At 34.4% G+C, this 18336-nt stretch overlaps 1 long non-coding RNA gene and 1 pseudogene across 1 annotated transcript; one reads left to right on the plus strand and one right to left on the minus strand.

Moving 5' to 3' along the window:
- Positions 1-259: 259 nt before the first annotated feature.
- On the minus strand, positions 260-1148 carry LOC113302391. Its single transcript, XR_003336852.1, has 4 exons — positions 986-1148; positions 786-853; positions 689-698; positions 260-540 (listed from the first exon to the last, which is right to left on the minus strand). It is a non-coding gene; the product is annotated as an uncharacterized LOC113302391 (long non-coding RNA).
- Positions 1149-2594: 1446 nt separating this feature from the next.
- Positions 2595-13493, plus strand: LOC113306026 (annotated as a pseudogene).
- The last annotated feature ends 4843 nt before the right edge of the window (positions 13494-18336 follow it).

Consider the following 18336-nt stretch of genomic DNA (forward strand, 5'->3'; position numbering starts at 1 on the left):
AACTAGTTAATGTAATACTATTTATCCGATAATTATAAAAACATATAATAATAATAATAATAATAAATTATTAAAACAATTATTATTGTTCCCTGGATATCATCAAAGGTAGTTTAATTAATTAATGTAGCTTATTAATAAGAGTAGGTTAAGGCCCTTAAGGGTAACCAGTGGAGGTGAAAACATAACGTTTACATGTTAACACATGAAAGAAAAGTAATTCTATACTCAAAATTTATTCAATATAATGTAGGTGAAAACATAGTTTTGCAACTGAAACACTGGTGTGATAGAAACAATGCATAGGGCACATGGCAAAAGCTTAAAAAGGGTTGTTTCCCTCGTGGATGGTACATATATCTATAATACAAAACAACATAAGTTTTTGAGCTTTGGACGGACGGATGACATTTTGAGAGACAAACAAGTGATCCGACCATCCCAATTTCATCCCAGCCAAAGACATCTATCAGTTGTGGTGTTTGTAACCTTCTTCCATTATGGCTACATGCATTGATAACCCTCGTAATTGGCTCCACACTAATTAAAAAATGTCACAACAAAAAAATAAAGTGGACAATTAAATCTTAAATCCATGTAGAACTTATATTTTTACACTCATATTTTATTATAGAAAAATAAAAAAAAATCTTGCACCATATATTTAAAAAAATCATATTAGCCAAACCTTCATCAACCTGCAAAAATACAAAGAATAGTTTTCATTATACTCATTGTAAAGGGAATAATTGAAGAATGAAATACATATCCATAAAATGACTCACCAAAAATTCACTCATAAATTATAGGCCTTTTTTAATTTTAGTGCTTGAATAAGCCAGCCTTCGTCAACCTGCAAAACACAAGTAATATTAGAGCATTTGAGGTTGCAATGTGTGAAAACCAGTGAACAGACAACTTTAGGTCCTTTTTTTAAAATACAAATAATAATTCCCATAATTTTAAATTATCTTAACAGTCGTACCTTCATGTTCCCCTAAAAATTAACCATGTTTTCATCCATAACAAATTTAGCATTCTTCGGAATATTTGAGCATTTTTTGATCCAGATCATGACTATCTTTTCGTCCATAAACATGACTGACAATCATGGTGGCTTAAATTTTTACGAGGATATCAGATCTTATTCATTCACTGATGCCATAAATAGTCTGATTGAACTCTTCTTCTTCTTTAAATTGAGACTCTTTGCCGTGAAAGGTGAGATATGAATGGCCTTAGAAATGTAAGCATAAAAAGTAGCGTTCTTGACCGTGTTTAATCTTAAATATAAGCTCGAAGAGCAAAAATATTGATCGTGTATCTTTATGTTTTTTATTTAGTTCTTTTACGTATGGGAAGACATTTGGTATTTTTGGATTGTTTCTACACTGAGAAACGTTACAAAAAGGGTCATCATAATTGAGGATAAAATTGAGGACATGCACTGCGTGATTAAGGTATACAACTCATTTTTTTCTTATTTTAATTATATAAAAAGTACCGGAATGGAATCTGTAGAGCACATGGATAATGAACACAGGACGATAGTCCTTGAGATCTAAAAATAATTTCTGGGAGGATGTAATTACATTTATTGCTCATCGGATGAAGATTCCACATAATGATCTCATTAAAACCACCAATCTTTGGGGATCGTAATAAAATTACTTAAGGCCAAAAAAAGACAATTTACCTGGATTTTTATCAAAAACTATTATCTTAATCAGTTGGAAGTGTAATCGAATTTATAATTATTTGGATGAAAAATATCTAAGACATTCGTAGCTAAAAAATTTCATAAGTCAAATTAAGTCTTATGACAGTGTGTAGTAATTATCAAAATCACCTCTATTTCTGGATTAATAGACACTTTTTTTTGGCTGTTTATGATAAGAGTTGTTGTACGTGTACCTCATGCAATAAAACTGATGTGTTACAATGGGTTCAACATACTATCGCTTCAGTTTAGTCTTTAGTGTAACCCCAAAGAGGTAGCCAATGTCACTGGATCTCGAATAGGTTATTTCTATATATTTAGCATGTTAATTCCAAAATTACTGCCGACAAGTTATATTATAGTATTAGTTTAGCATTCATAAAACTTGGCACTGTGTGGGTGCATGCACTGGTTCATCACTTACGTAGCAGATATTGAACTTTATGAGATGCATACTTATAAATCTATAATGAAATTGAAATTTGGAATCTTATCAGTATCTTCATGTTTTGCTTAATCTTGTAATTTCTCATATGTAACCTTCATTAAGGCCATGAAAGCATTGACAGGTTTAGCGAACATTAATTACTATCATGACTATTATTATTTTTAGTGAGAAAACGATTTTCTTTTCATAAAAAATGCACAGTAAAAATTTAGGATGTTTAGTAGAGAGCGCTCAGAGCGAAACTAATATCAATTTTTTTTCCTTGTTTATAACCGGAATAGTTCTAATAAACTTTTAACAAAATTGTGGTCCATATTCATGTAAACTAAGGGTCAATATTATTTTGCTCCACCATCTAAGCTTCTGTGTTCATGTACGACTGCTTCTTTTCTTTTAACCTCTTAAATTTTGGTGCATTGACGCAGCATGGACGCCATCCTTGAACGATATCAAAGACAATGTTGTGTTGCGGAAGAGATTGTTGCAACTGATCAAGAATTACGGGTACGTGAGTATTGCATATATACACATTGATAACGTCTAGTTTGAAGCTCATGACAAGATATGTCCAAATACATATCGTTATAGATGAAGCTCAGTTCAAGCTAAGATCAATAAGCCATTCCTTCATTAAAAAAAAGATCTAATCGATAAGCCTTATTAGCGGCCTACTGATCATCTTGAACTGATTAGCTCCGCATATCTAAATTTTGTATAAGGTAAAAATAAATTCACTCATATACATTGGTACCCACAGTTGTATGTTAATAGAAATTTTGACAAAAAGTAAATTAGGAAAAACAAGAATGAAATCATGAAATAATGTGTCCTTAATATGTGAAAAACTCACGTCCGCTTATATGGGTGTCAAAAACGGGGAGTAGTTTAAATTAGTAAACATATGTGATTGCATTGGATATGGCCTTACCCGTAATATGTCAGGAAAAATCACCTCAGCCTCTATGATGTGAAAGGAGGGAGAAGTTCAAGTTAGTTAAACATTTTTGATTGAGTTGGAAATTCCATGATTTCATATATATTTTTCCTCTCATTTGTATGTTTTAGTAAACAATTTGTTTAAGAAAAAATAACAACAACATGGAATATTATTTCTTTGATAGCCTTAATGGTGGATTAATATGAAATTATCATACTGGATGCATGTCTAACTATTTTAAGCATGTCCTCCATGCATCTCTTTTGCTCATTTTTAATCTAATTTTCTTTAGAAGTGATCCATCACTGTGACTCCATAGTTAGGGTTCTTCATATGCCTTAAGGTCTAACATACATTGTGAAATTAGTTAATTCAGTGATAAATAATTCAGAGCACTAGATATATCTTATAACTTGATTGGTGCTTCTTATTATAGCGCAACTGGTCCTCAGAATATACCTCAGTTAAGGCTAAAGTTGAAGTTCTGCAAAGAAACCAAAGGTACATATTTACTTAATAGGTCTATATATTAATATGTAAGATGAAACACTATACCTACCATGTGGCAGCCGAACCATCTGCATATCATCTAAAATGTCTAAGTTCAGTAGAGATGCATGTATCTCAGTGTATACAAATCTCAATTGAAGTTCCTTTGAATGGAATAAACACGGGCATTTTGTAATTAGTTTGCAATTTAAGTTTGAACCTCGATAATAATAAAAAACGAAGAACTCTAACACTCAAATAACAAAGGATTTACTTTTTATTTTGGGAGGTGGGGGGTGAGGGTGAGGGTGGGGACAAACAGATGACATAAACTTGTACGAAAGTACTGCAAAGGGGTCATTAATATATTAATGTGAGAATTGGGGTAATCCAACAGGCATATGATGGGAGAAGATTTGGAATCCTTCAGTGTGAAAGAGCTACAAAATTTGGAGCACCAACTTGATACTTCCCTGAAGAACATTAAATCAAAAAAAGGTATATACAAATAAACATTACTTAGTAACTAATTTGTATCTCTGTATTGAGTTATTTATATGATTTTTTTTTCATATTCATTTTATACAGAACCATCTCTTGTATGAATCCATTTCTGAGCTTCGGAGAAAGGTTTTATCCTCTCCATTCATCTAACATACAAAAAAACAATCTTTATATACGTTTGACTAATCAAAGGTGACAAATTTCTCATGCATATACATTGTGAAAAAACGTGGGTCTAACAACACCACCCAATATTTCACTTAGAAATCTGTATGGACAAACTCCGAAACACTTTCTATAAAATCAACTAGACAGTCAGACTCAATATAGGTAAAAGTATCTCAATGAGTTAATATCTCAATCTCTCGATTTAATCTTACTCAAGCAAACTGTGAGTCTCGATTAAAGAGAGATAACTTGGATGGTACCAAAGACCAATACCCAAGGATCAATCAATATCAATCAACAATCGTTAGGTAGGACTCTCCAATTGACTGATCTAACGCACAACCTGTATTATTTCAATTATATAACAAATATAATGCGGAAAAGAAATAACACAGACACCAGAAATTTTGTTAACGAGGAAACCGCAAATGCAGAAAAACCCCGGGACCTAGTCCAGATTGAACACACACTGTATTAATCCGCTACAGACACTATCCTACTCCAAGCTAACTTCGGACTGGACTGTGGTTGCACCCCAATCAATCTCCCACTGATCCAATGTATAGTTATTCTCCTACGCCTCTGATCCCAGCAGGATACTGCGCACTTGATTCCCTTAGCTGATCTCACCCATAACTAAGAGTTGCTACGACCCAAAATCGCAGGCTTTAACAATAAACAAATTTGTATCCCACAGACAAGTCTATCAAAGGATCAATCTGTCTCCCACATATAGACCCTAAAGTTTTTGTTCCGTCTTTTGATAATAATCAAGGTGAACAGGAACCAATTGATAATCCGGTCTTTTATTCCCGAAGAACAGCCTAGATTAATCAATCACCTCACAACAATCTTAATCGTATGGTAACGAAACAAGATGTTGTGGAATCACAAACGATGAGACGAAGTTGTTTGTGATTACTTTTTATATCTTGCCTATCGAGATATCAAATCTCAAGCCAATCAATATGATTAGATCAGATTACACAACTGCGATAAAAGTAGTATCGGTCTGGCTTCACAATCCCAATGAAGTCTTTAAGTTGTTAACCCGGTTTGAGAAAAGAAAACCAGAGGGTTAAAGGAGAATCGACTCTAGTATGCAAACTAGTATCACAGGTAAGATGTGGGGATTTGTTTTGCACAGTACTAGATATCTCCTATATATAGTCTTTCAAATCAGGGTTTTGCCTTGGCTACAAAGCAAACAATATCCACCGTTAGATGAAAAACTGATTTAGATTCAAGCTAATATTTCTCAACCATTAGATCAAAAACTCAGCTTGTTATACACACTTGAACCACACGCCTCTAGGTTTGTTAACCATACCCAAACGTGTGTATTGTTGGTTTAATAATAGTCAACCAAAAGATTAGCCATATGAGCATTTCATATCAACCATGTTCTTCTTCACCGTAACTAGTTCAAATGACTCAGATGAACTAGTTAAGAGAGTTGTTCAATTGCAAGTAAATCTCATGTAATACACAAGACACAATTGAAGCAAAGATGATTTGATTCGCTCGAAGCGGTTCACGAACTTTATAGCCACGGTTTGAAAACTGCATTCCTTTGTATTTATAAGCTTAAGTTCAGAAATTATCTTCAGATATATAACCTTTCTCAAGTTCGCAGACTAGGTTCGCGGACTTAAGCAACCGATAGAGTTTAGAAACTCCAGCAGAAAATCTCGGCAAAGACTTTCCGCCGGTTCCCGGACGCAGTTAGTTCGTAAAATCCAGCATAATGTCTCGGGATGAGAAGTTCGGAAGTTTGCGGACTGAGTTCGCGGACTTGGCTCACGCCATTCTCCGGTTTCTCTTGATCAAAATGTTCACAAACTTTGGTTCAAGGAATAAGACTTATACATAGATGTGAACAATGTTTATGTCCATCATTAGTTATGTAATCTAAACTCTCATTTCAATCATTGAAACATTCTCAGAGGACGTTATATAGTTGTTATTCACAAACATTCTCAGAGGACGTTATATAGTTGTTATTCTCAAAGGACGTTGTATAGGTTTTATTCACAAACCATTTTTCCGTCGGTTCGCGGAATTAAGCAACCGTAATATAGTTGTTATTCACAAAACATTCATAGGACGTTATGTTTCAAAGTCATGATTGAAACATATCATGACTTTCATCACTAGGTAAAGATAAACTTGATCGAAGCGAAAAGCTTACCAACACATATTTCGAGATATAGATAGGCGAGGTACACTCGGCTCGAAATACCAAATGTGTACAATCCAAGTAAATATATATATATATAACATACGACTTCTTGTATCAAAGAGTAGGAGATAGAGTAAATAGACTTTTGAGTGACAGATAAGTTCAAGTCTTCTCATACCTTTTTGTCGAGAAGTTCCACCGGTTCCTTGAGTAGTTCTTATTCTTGTATGATGAATCGCCATGAAGTCCTTGAGCTCAACTACACTTTCTATCCTAGTCCGAGACTTAGCTACAATAGAGTAGAAATCAAGACTCATAGTTTTGATCACTAACATTGACAAACATGCTTGAGATAGCAACGCATGCGAGGTCGACCAAGCAATGCTCTAACAATCTCCCCCTTTGTCAATTTTAGTGGCAAATCTATCAATAGATATGGAATACAAAAAAGATAAAGAAACTTTAGTGGCTCCTATTCCATAGTCTAATCTTCAACATTCCTCGGAATCTTCGTCACTTCCAAGTACTCCAATGATCCCAAAGGTTGTAAGTTTAGTACCACCGTTGTTGAAGATCCATAGCTATAACAATGAGAAGGCATCGGTCCGATCATTATTATACAGTGTCATAATATTATTACATAGTGTCAAAGTCCAATTGTATCACAACTTCAACAATAATACTATGGTGATATGTATCACTCCCCCTTAGTTAATACTCCATCTCACATGGAAACCACTCCCCATTACACAATAATCCGAAAAACATATTATTTGTAGTGTGAACTACATATTAATTCTCCCCCTTTTTGTCAATAAAATTGGCAAAGGTACAAGAACGGGATCATAATGAAATTTCCGTAAGAGACATTTCATGACCAAAAGAAGAATACATACCAACTTAATTTAGATGCAATCATATAGCCGAAGCTAATAACATTTATCAAGGAGTTTAAAGATATAAGATAATCCCTCTAATATTCCACAACCGCACTCCCCACAAATATATTACCATTAAGCACAAGTTCAAAAGAACTCTCCCCTATTTGATGTCATTCCCGAAAGAACAACAAGAGCGACCTTAATTTCAAAAGAAAAGGAGGATTTTATTGGACACCAAAAACCATGAGAATGATTTCTTATATCCAAAAACTCAATCAAATTAATCACAAGCAAAACCATGATTAATTTAATAGGAATATGCAATCAAATTAAACACACAAAGTGGTCAACTTAATTGATTATGCTCAACATAAGAAAACTTACGAAACATATGACTAACATAACCATTAGAAAATGATTAGGATAGTCGTTCATATACTCAACACAAAGGCTTATGGAATATATGAATGCTCAACTAGACTAATTACAAGAGAACCCATAATTAATCTAATTGGAATACACATCAAACTAATCACCAAAGTAATCAATTTAATTGTCAATTGTTTTGCTCGACATAATAGATCTTACGGAGCAAAAACTAAATAACCGAACAAGATGATTAATTTAGTTCAAAATGCTCAACATAAAGTACCTCATGGAACAACCAAGAAAGCTAAAATAATCAACTTCGTTGTATCGTGCTCAACATAAGACACATTACGGAGCCTCACAATAATACATAGGATATGGATCAATAAAGATCTTTACTGTGGAATACACAAGGATTCATTATATCTTCCATTATTATATTCATAACAACATTAATAGACATAATCCTTGAAAACAAAAGATTTTAACCTATCTTCCATCAAGGAATTGACAATATAGGCTTAACTTTTGTATTTGTCAAAAGTCTATTCATCCTTTAATCAATAGTGAATACCAATTCATGAACGACTTTACTTTTGACAAGATATGGGACCTTCAAGTTCACGGACGCAAACATACATATCACATCACAAGTTTCAATATAATAAATCACAAACATTAATATTGCAAAAACATCATCCTCTAAATATTTTTAGAATTTAATACCAGTAAACCTAAAAAATAAGCCAAGAAGATGAGAAATAATAGCTATATGTAGTCACAATCATCGCTATTCAAGCACTAGTTATTCTTCCAACTAATCCAAAAAGAATACATACTAGGAAACAATAAGAACACGAATTACTCATCTTCTTCCTCATCGGAAATACTCCAATATGCTTGAATTGTGTTCAAATCTTCCTTGAGCTCGGGAAACTTTGTTGCAACCAAGGACAATTGTTCTTGAACACACTTTACTCTTGAATCAACCTTACACACACCTTTATGAATTTTTTGAAGAAGGCTTATGGTAGTAGGGTCACTAAAATCAAGAGAGGCAATTCTTTGCCACTTGCAAGCATTTTCCCTTATGCATCTAAAGGTACACGGACGAACAGGTTTGGGGACCCCAAGAGAGTTTCCAATTGAATCACACCCACGATCATGGAAAATTTGACTAATCAATCAAGGATAACCCAATATTTTCACAGGTGAAGTTATCGAAATCATTTGAAAGATAATGAAACCACATATATCGAGACTTGAAATACCCGAATCAAGGAAATAGACCAATTCCGCAAACTCATGACTCCACCAAGAATTTTCAATTGTGGAGGGACAAAGATTTGGGATACCAAGTTTTCAAAAAGCCATCAAAGCAATACTAAGATCATTAGTAGGGAACTTTTCTTGACTCCAAACGACCTTCTTCCCACAAATCCCAACCGAGATATCATCACAAGATGGACGTTCATCACATGGTCTAGGGAGCCGTACGTTTCCCAACGAAATTTTGGTAATCCTTGAAATTAATTCTCTATAAACAAGAAACCTTTCTCTACCAATCATGGATTTGAATTCCATCTTGTTGTAATCAACATCATGAATGTTAGCATAGAAAATCCTTGTAAGAGAATCAAATCCTTGAGCAAGACCATCAAAGATATTTCCAAGCTTGAATTTGGTAAAGAATATCAAATCCTCTTCATGCCCACTAGAGAAATCCAACCTCTTTTCTAGAATAAAACCTTTTGAAGCAATCTTATCAAACATTCTAGCACAAGAATCATCCACAAACCTAACTCTAAGAGAGTTTTGGTCACAAGGAGGATTCAAGCTAGAGGATTTTGAGTTTTTAGAACTCCTTTTTGTTCCCTTAGAATTCATCATAGATCTAAGAAATTGAAAGGAGCAAGAGGATTTTACCTACTTGGAGTGAGATTCGAACACCCTTTCTTTCAGTTTCTCCAAGGAGGCTCTAATGGAGGAAATACACAAAACCCTAGGTTCACGTACGCGGACGGTTGAAGAAGAAGACTAGGGTGTGCGAACTTCTTCTTTATAAGACCACACATGGGCTTGGACCCATTTATGAACCGCGACCCACATAAGAGAGATGGGATTTTCTTATCCATTTGCACATTAAAGGTTTATGCATTCCGCGACAACATACAGGAGACTGACAACAGATGCAATAGAAAGCTAAACTGATATTCAAACAATGAATAACAAAACTGTACACAACTCAAACCATTTGTTGTCCCATTCCAAGATATATACAAATGGGGAAATGCCAATCTTGTTACCAAGAAGCATAATGCGCATAGGAATTCTCATGCGACATTTCTGGTTGATATGTGTGAACAGTCATTGTAGTATAATCAAAGTAATGATGATAATCAGGGAAGTTAGAGCTTTCTGTCCTTCGTTTGTTTTGGTTAGAAGAAGGATACCTCCGATATCTCGGCTGCACAGTATTAATAGATTTAACATAAACAGAACCCTCTTCGGAATGATTCTTAGACTTAACAGATTTAAGTTTTTCTAAGAATTTAAAAACGCCTTCGAATGCATGGAAAAGATCTTTATCAATTGATCCATTATGATAATATTCCTCAAAGATATCAAGAGTTAATCTAGTGAGGTTCCATATCTTGCGCGCATTGAACATTTTCTCAATCTTTCCTTCTTCTTACTTTTTCCTTCTGATTGATATTTAACATCTAAATCTCCCCTTTTAGATGAAGTAAGGTTATCATGAGAACCCAGAGGTTTTAGCCATAATAATCTTTGAACAATCTTTAAGGATTCCTGACGTGCGTCACAGATGCCAAGAGCAAGTTTTCCAAAGAAATTTCCCATGGGATAATTTTTAAGGAACGAACAAACACAAACTTATTAGGTTTATAGTGTTTGCCTGCTCCGATACCAATTGAAAAAGAGGGGGTCTAACAACACCACCCAATATTTCGCTTAGCAATCTGTATGGACAAACTTCGAAACACTTTCTAGAGAATCAACTAACCAGTCAGACTCAATCTATGTAAAAGTATCTCGAGGAGTTAATATCTCAATCTCTCGATTTAATCTTACTCAAGCAAAATGCGAGTCTCGATTAAAGAGAGATAACTTGGATAGTACCAAAGACCAATATCCAAGGATCAATCAGTATCAATCAACAACCGTTAGGTCGGACTATCCAATTGATTGATCTAACACACAATCTGTATTATTTCAATTATATAACAAATATAATGCGGAAAAGAAATAACACAGACACCAGAAATTTTGTTAATGAGGAAACCGCAAATGCAGAAAAATCCCGGGACCTAGTCCAGATTGAACACACACTGTATTAAGCCGCTACAGACACTAGCCTACTCCAAGCTAACTTCGGAATGGACTGTAGTTGAATCCCAATCAATCTCCCACTGATCCAAGGTACAGTTATGCTCCTACGCCTCTGATCCTAGCAGAATACTGCGCACTTGATTCCCTTAGATGATCTCACCCACAACTAAGCGTTGCTACGACCCAAAATCGCAAGCTTTAACAATAAACAAATCTGTCTCCCACAGACAAGTCTATCAAATGATCAATCTGTATCCCACATATAAACCCTAAAGGTTTTGTTACGTCTTTTGATAATAATCAAGGTAAACAAGAACCAATTGATAATCCGGTCTTATATTCCCGAAGAACAGCCTAGATTAATCAATTACCTCACAACAATCTTAATCGTATGGTAGCGAAACAAGATGTTGTGGAATCACAAACTATGAGACGAAGGTGTTTGTGATTACTTTTTATATCTTGCCTATCGGAGATTTCAAATCTCAAGCCAATAAATCTGATTGTACTCGTACGATAGAAGACACAAGATTAGATCACACAACTACGATAAAAGTAGTATCCTTCTGGCTTCACAATCCCAATGAAGTCTTTAAGTCGTTAACCCGATTTGAGAAAAGAAAACCAGAGGGTTAAAGGAGAATCGACTCTAGCATGCAAACTAGTATCGCACGTAAGGTGTGGGGATTAGTTTTGCACAATACTAGATGTCTCATATATATAGTCTTTCAAATCAGGGTTTTTCCTTGGTTACAAAGCAAACAATATCCACCGTTAGATAAAAACCTGATTTAGATTCAAGCTAATATTTCTCAACCGTTAGATCGAAAACTTAGCTTGTTATACACACTTGAACCACACGCCTCTAGGTTTGTTAACCGTACCCAAATGTGTGTATTGTTGGTTCAATAATAGTCAACCAAAAGGTTAGCATATGAGCATTTCATATCAACCATGTTCTTCTTCACCATAACTAGTTCAAATGACTCAAATGAACTAGTTAAGAGAGTTATTCAATTGCAAGGAAATCTCATGTGATACACAAGACACAATTGAAGCAAAGATGATTTGATTCACTCGAATCGGTTCATGAACTTTATAGCCACGGTTTGCAAACTGCATTCCTTAGTCTTTATAAGTTTAAGTTCAGAAATCATCTTCAGATATATAACCCTTCTCAAGTTCGCAGATTAGGTTCGCGGACTTAAGCAACCAGTAGAGTTTACAAACTCCAGCAGAAAATCTCGGCAAAGACTTTCCGCTGGTTCGCGGACGCAGTTAGTTCGTCAACTCCAGCAGAATTTCTCGGGAGGAGAAGTTCGACAGTTCGCGGACTGAGTTTGCGGACTTGGCTCACGCCATTCTCCGGTTTCTCTTGATCAACAAAGTTCGCAAACTTTGGTTCAAGGAATATGACTTATACATAAATGTGCTTGCACAACAATGTTTATGTCCATCATTGGTTATGTAATCTAAACTCTCATTTCAATCATTGAAACATTCTCAGAGGACGTTATATAGTTGTTATTCACAAACCATTTTTCGTCAGAGTAATTTTGAAGATGCTTGAAACATATCATGACTTTCGTCACTAGGTAAATATAAACTTGATCGAAGCGAAAAGCTTACCAACACATATTTCAAAATATAGATAGGCGAGGTATACTCGGCTCAAAATACCAAATGTGTATAATCCAAGTCTATATATATAGCATACGACTTCTTGTCTCAAAGAGTAGGAGATACAGTAGATAGACTTTTGAGTGACAGATAAGTTCAAGTCCTCACATACCTTTTTGTCGAGAAGTTCAACCGGTTCCTTGAGTAGTTCTTCTTCTTGTATGATGAATCACCATGAAGTCTTTGAGCTCAACTACACTTTCTATCCTAGTCTGAAACTTAGCTATAATAGACTAGAAATCAAGACTTATACTTTTGATCACTGACATTGACAAACATGCTTGAGATAGCAACGCATGCGAGGTCGACCGAGCAATGCTCTAACATATTTTTGTTGTTATAAATGACAGGAAAAAGCTTTAAAAAAGTATAATACCGTTCTATGAGAGAAGGTAATTTACTATCTCTAATAAAATAATGGGGTAGCATTAGTTGGGTTCAAATTGGATTCAATTATAGGGTGGATGCTTGGTATAGGGTGTTCAAATCCACCTTAAAATTAACTGTATGTCAACTTTAATATCTTTCATTTTCTATCTAGGAACGTTCTTGATCATGAAGTTATTCCTTTTTTTATATAGATCAAGGAGAAAGAACAAGAACTTGGGACATCGGGTCAGCATCAGTGCAACCAATCTCAAGCTCAAAATACATGCCCCAAATCTCAGAAATCACCAACCATCCTTTTCTCACAGGAACTTCCTTATGAGACTCCTACAAGATCCATAGTTATTCCATGGTGGATGCTTGGTCTCAAACAATAGAAAGATATTCACTTCCATGGCGGGTGCTTGGTCTCAACTCTCAATCAATAGAAAGATATTGTGCTAACTAGGTGCATCCCTTGAGAATTTCATTCATAGCAGGTGCAAACAAGATATTGCATCTACAAAGACAGTGCAAAAAGTGTATTTCATTATAAAGGCGAAAATATTCAGTGTAAAAGCAACTCCAATGGGGTGGGCAAATAAGCCATTTTACACCCACAGTAGGACGGACAAAAAATTAAAATGGATGTACAAACCCTCAAATAAAAGGGTTTGTCCATCGCGTCCTAAGATGAACTGAGCGTCTCAACTTAGGACGACCGACCCAAGTTGAGATGAGCCCTTCGATTGAAAATATTAAGTTGTATTAAATAATTGTATCAGTGAGGTTCCTTTGAAGAGTTGTAGGGTCTCCAACTTCTAAGGATCTCCTGTTAGTCTTAAATAGGTTACAGAGTTTTGATATACCCACCAAAAATTAAGCACCGAGTAGGCATCGAGAGGTATTGCACGTACCCAATGCATCGTAGGGAAGGGCAGAAGTGGTCCCCATCACCCTTTCACACGATGTGCTCTACGATCCCTCTTCTTTGGTGGATAAATCATTCTCGTTACATAATAGGATACCCTTATCCTAGGAAGCGGAGCTCATTTATAAGGTCGGCGTACTACATGGACTAGAGAAAATCGAAAAGAAAAAAAAAGAGATAAAAGCAAATGGCTTTTCTGAAGATCAGGGGGCAGACTACGACTTCGATATCTAATAAGTACTATGCTTGGAAGGGTCTTGTCGTGTCATCTAAAAAGAAGAAACTCTAACTAGATATTTTAAATATATCTCCTATAAGCAGTCAAGCAGAGAACAATCTTATTAGGAATATAGGATTCAGTCAAGTCAAGTCGTACTGACTTGACTTGACCAAGTCTGTCTAAGTCTGTCGTTATAAATATATCTCCTCTGTATCTGTAAGATGTACTGAACAATATATCAATTCTAAAGATTTTACGGTATTAGGAATATAAGGTCCAAAATGCTTATCAAGGGAAAAATACGGTTTAGTCCAAAATATCATCCAAATATACTATTTAGTCCTAACCCATTCAACTAGGTACGAATTAGTCCTTTTTACGGAAAGTACACAAATAGACTTCTGGTTTACAATTTAGTCCAAAGTGACTCATGATGATGTCATCGGTTTTAAATAATATTAAAAATAAATAAAATCAATATATTTGTGGAACCGTTCGTCCAAAATTCGTAAATTTTATATATTCGGAAAGCTCTTTCCGAGAGCTACAAAAAGGGTACCAATATGACTATATAATTTTCATTTTTTAAAAATCTTAGTTTACACTGGTGTACAAACATGTACACATCTACAAAAATCCAGAAAAGTTGAATTAAATCATGGACATCTTGATCATGCCAGATCAAACCTAATTCTGAGCTGTGAGTGCAACTGTCTGCTCAAAAAAGAAAATAAAAAGAGTTGTGTGTATCATCACTTTCACAGTGTCACTAATACTTTTGGGTAAGAGTAAGTGATCAGAGCTAAGAAAGAACAAACCTTGCCTGGACAAATATCTTCAATTGCCTCATCCACGAAAGCAAATCCACCCGTTTTTGTATCCTAATCAGGCTCATCCTTGTGCATACATAAATCATCAGTTGTAGGAAGAATATCTGCTGCCAGCATCTCAAATGCACCTGATAATTTAGCATGTTCATCCCTAGAAACAACTGCATCTCTAACTGTGCTGCCACCTTCACGTGAATTACTTAGTCTAATCATGGGAAAATTCGATTTGTTCCAAATGGGTTCTTACATCTTACCCATTGAACCAGTTAAAATATTTCTCTGTCATCATAACAAATAAAGGTAATCAGATTAGATCCCAGAACAAACAAATTCGAATGAAACCCAAACCTATTTTAACAATTTCACAATACAAAGGCACGTGATACTAGTTGCAAGCTCTTATAGAACTAGGCACTCATCTGTTTCACAAAGACATGCATATTTGCTATTTAGAGTTTAGTAAAAATGACATGTATGTTTATTTTGGGTTTGGTTAAAGAAAAATAAAATAGTCTTGTTTCTAGAATGAGAATGGCAGTGAAATCCACCATCTCAATTCCTAAATAGGCTTGTTTCTAGGATGAAAATGGCAAGGAAATCCACCTGCACTCATCTTGTTACAGGTGCACCAATATGTAAACTTGTATTACAGGTGCACCAATATGTACACTTATAGAAGTATGGTAACCTTAATGCCAAGAGACCGTGTCAAGCTAAATCAACAACTCTGCAAACGATGCACTACTAGAAAAATATCCATTATTGCATTTAAGAAGATCATTATATTTACAGAATATCATTATACTGAGCATTATGTAAGACTGACTAAAATCGGACCAAGGAGACCAACATATTGGAATTATAAAATTACCTCTCATTGTCAGTGCGGAGAACTCACATAGTTTCTTTTTGTATGTAAATGATTCAATTGGCGCAGGTGTAGGAGCATAATTTGGCGCAGCATTAACACCAACATTTAGCGGAAGTGTCTACTTCACAAAACATTATTACCCTTTCCTTGTGTTATTTTTATTTTATCTTTATTCGAGCTGTTTGCTCGATGTTTACTAATAACAAAAAAATATATATACATACTAAAGAAAAACTAAGGAAGAGAATTGAAAGAAATAAAAAATAATTTAATATCTTTTCAGTTTGATGCTGAAGAACAATTACAACATCCTTACTTGTCCAAACAAGACTTTCTATTAAAAGGTTCTCATCAATATTAGCCAGTGATAACACAAAGCTTCTAAGTAACGATAATGTGAATTTTAGTTACAGCCGAAAATAATACATTTGAATAGTATTAAAACACATTAACTACAAAGATCACGTACATAAAAATATAGTTATGCAAGTGTACAACTATGTACACCTAAATAACATAATATGTATGTATAACTATGTACACATTAGTGCCTTTCTTAATTTCTTAGGCTTCAAAATGAATAACATGTGTATAAGTATGTACACCTAAATAATTAACAAAGTGTACAAATATGTACATATTAATAATTCAAAAACAAAATGTGTACAAACTAGTAAAGCAAAAAAGTACACACGCAAATTTTTCATAACCTTATGCTGTCATTTTTTTTATGAGAATTACACTGGTGTACAACTACGTACTTATCCACAAAAGCCTAGTAAATCCGACATTCATACTCACATAACAGACAATATATTCATGAGACGGGGTAATGGTGTACAACTATGTAAACCACCAATAACTATGTTTACCTACAAAAAGAATCAAAATGTGTAAAACTATATGCACATTAACAAACAACAAGTGTACAATTATGTACACATGTGTACCAAAAACATGTATACCTGTCCAGTCTAGTTAACGTTTCTTGCACTAAGTTCTATCAAGACAAGGAAACATATATGTTAATGTTGAACTTATTTGTGGCCATCAATTCGAGTTGGACCTTAAGAGCTTGAATGAGACAAACAAAGATCTAACAATGAAAACTGATTACCTCCTTTAAGGCCCAATGATTCTCTATCATTCTCCAAATGCTTGATTTTCTCCTCCAAAGTGCCCTGCAAGTGAATTTCCAAAACACTTTCATGACTTGATTTGATTGGAAACACAATATAGTAATACCATGAAAAATGGATATTTTACCATTGAACATGATATAGCTACATGCATATCTAATCTAACAATGAACCAACATAATTAATATACTGGCTACTTAACCAATTTCTTTATATTAGCTCAAAAATATGATAAAATATCTTAAGAATAGAAAGTATTTTTTTTTTTTTGTGTATGGTACTATTATGTGCACATTAACGATTAGCGGGTGTACAACTATGTACACATCAATGATCAACAGGTGTACAACTATGTACACATTAAAAGTGCAGAAGCAACCAGTTCAGCAGTTTATCAGCAAGAGAAGGTCTTCAACTAAACTGGACAATATAAAAATGCCTCCCCTAACACTTAATTAGAATAAACAAACACAGACAATATAGAAGTTGTTAAAGGGCACATGCCCATGGGTGTGCGGTCCAGATTTGGTGTCTTTTGGTTTTCCCCTTTCCATGTATACATATGTAGTATGTCCATGTAACCAAGAGATTTGATCAATAGAGAATCCTCTCCTTCTCCGCCTCTTTCTTTTTCCCTATCTTTTATACTAAAACACGTTATCATGCACGATGCTATACCGCAAAGCGGTTGATTTTTTTTTCTTTTCTAAATGGATGAAAAACACAAGTTGTTTGAATCAAAAGTTGGGTTTGGATTTACATCAAAGAAATTGTGAAATCAATCTTTAAGCTAAGTATTTCTATTCCTTTTCTTTTAATTTTAGCAAGTTTGATTTGATTTGATTTGATTTAATTTAATTAATGGAGGAGAAATCTGATTTGATTAATATTGACCTCGTTATAAGAATAGAATTTAATTAATATTGATATTAATATTAATTAATTAAGGATTCAATTTTATTTTGATCATGAATTAGGGATTTAGGGACCTTATTTTGTTCGGTCTATGGCAGATCCGTGGAAGAAAAATCCTTCCTCTGAACCAGAAAGAATTTTCGTTATCATTTGTTCGTAATCAACTCCAAAATCTCCTTCACACAGAATCTGGTAACTCCATTAATTCATTTTTCCCTTTTTCAATTAAACATCAAGACATCCAAAAGTATACCTAATCTACCTAATTCTATATTGGTTTTTATATTATTATTATACTTTTCTTCTCTTGGGGTCACATGTGTTTACTCTTATAT

Source organism: Papaver somniferum, chromosome 8, assembly GCF_003573695.1.
Source record: "Papaver somniferum cultivar HN1 chromosome 8, ASM357369v1, whole genome shotgun sequence".
Classification (NCBI taxonomy): domain Eukaryota; kingdom Viridiplantae; phylum Streptophyta; class Magnoliopsida; order Ranunculales; family Papaveraceae; genus Papaver; species Papaver somniferum.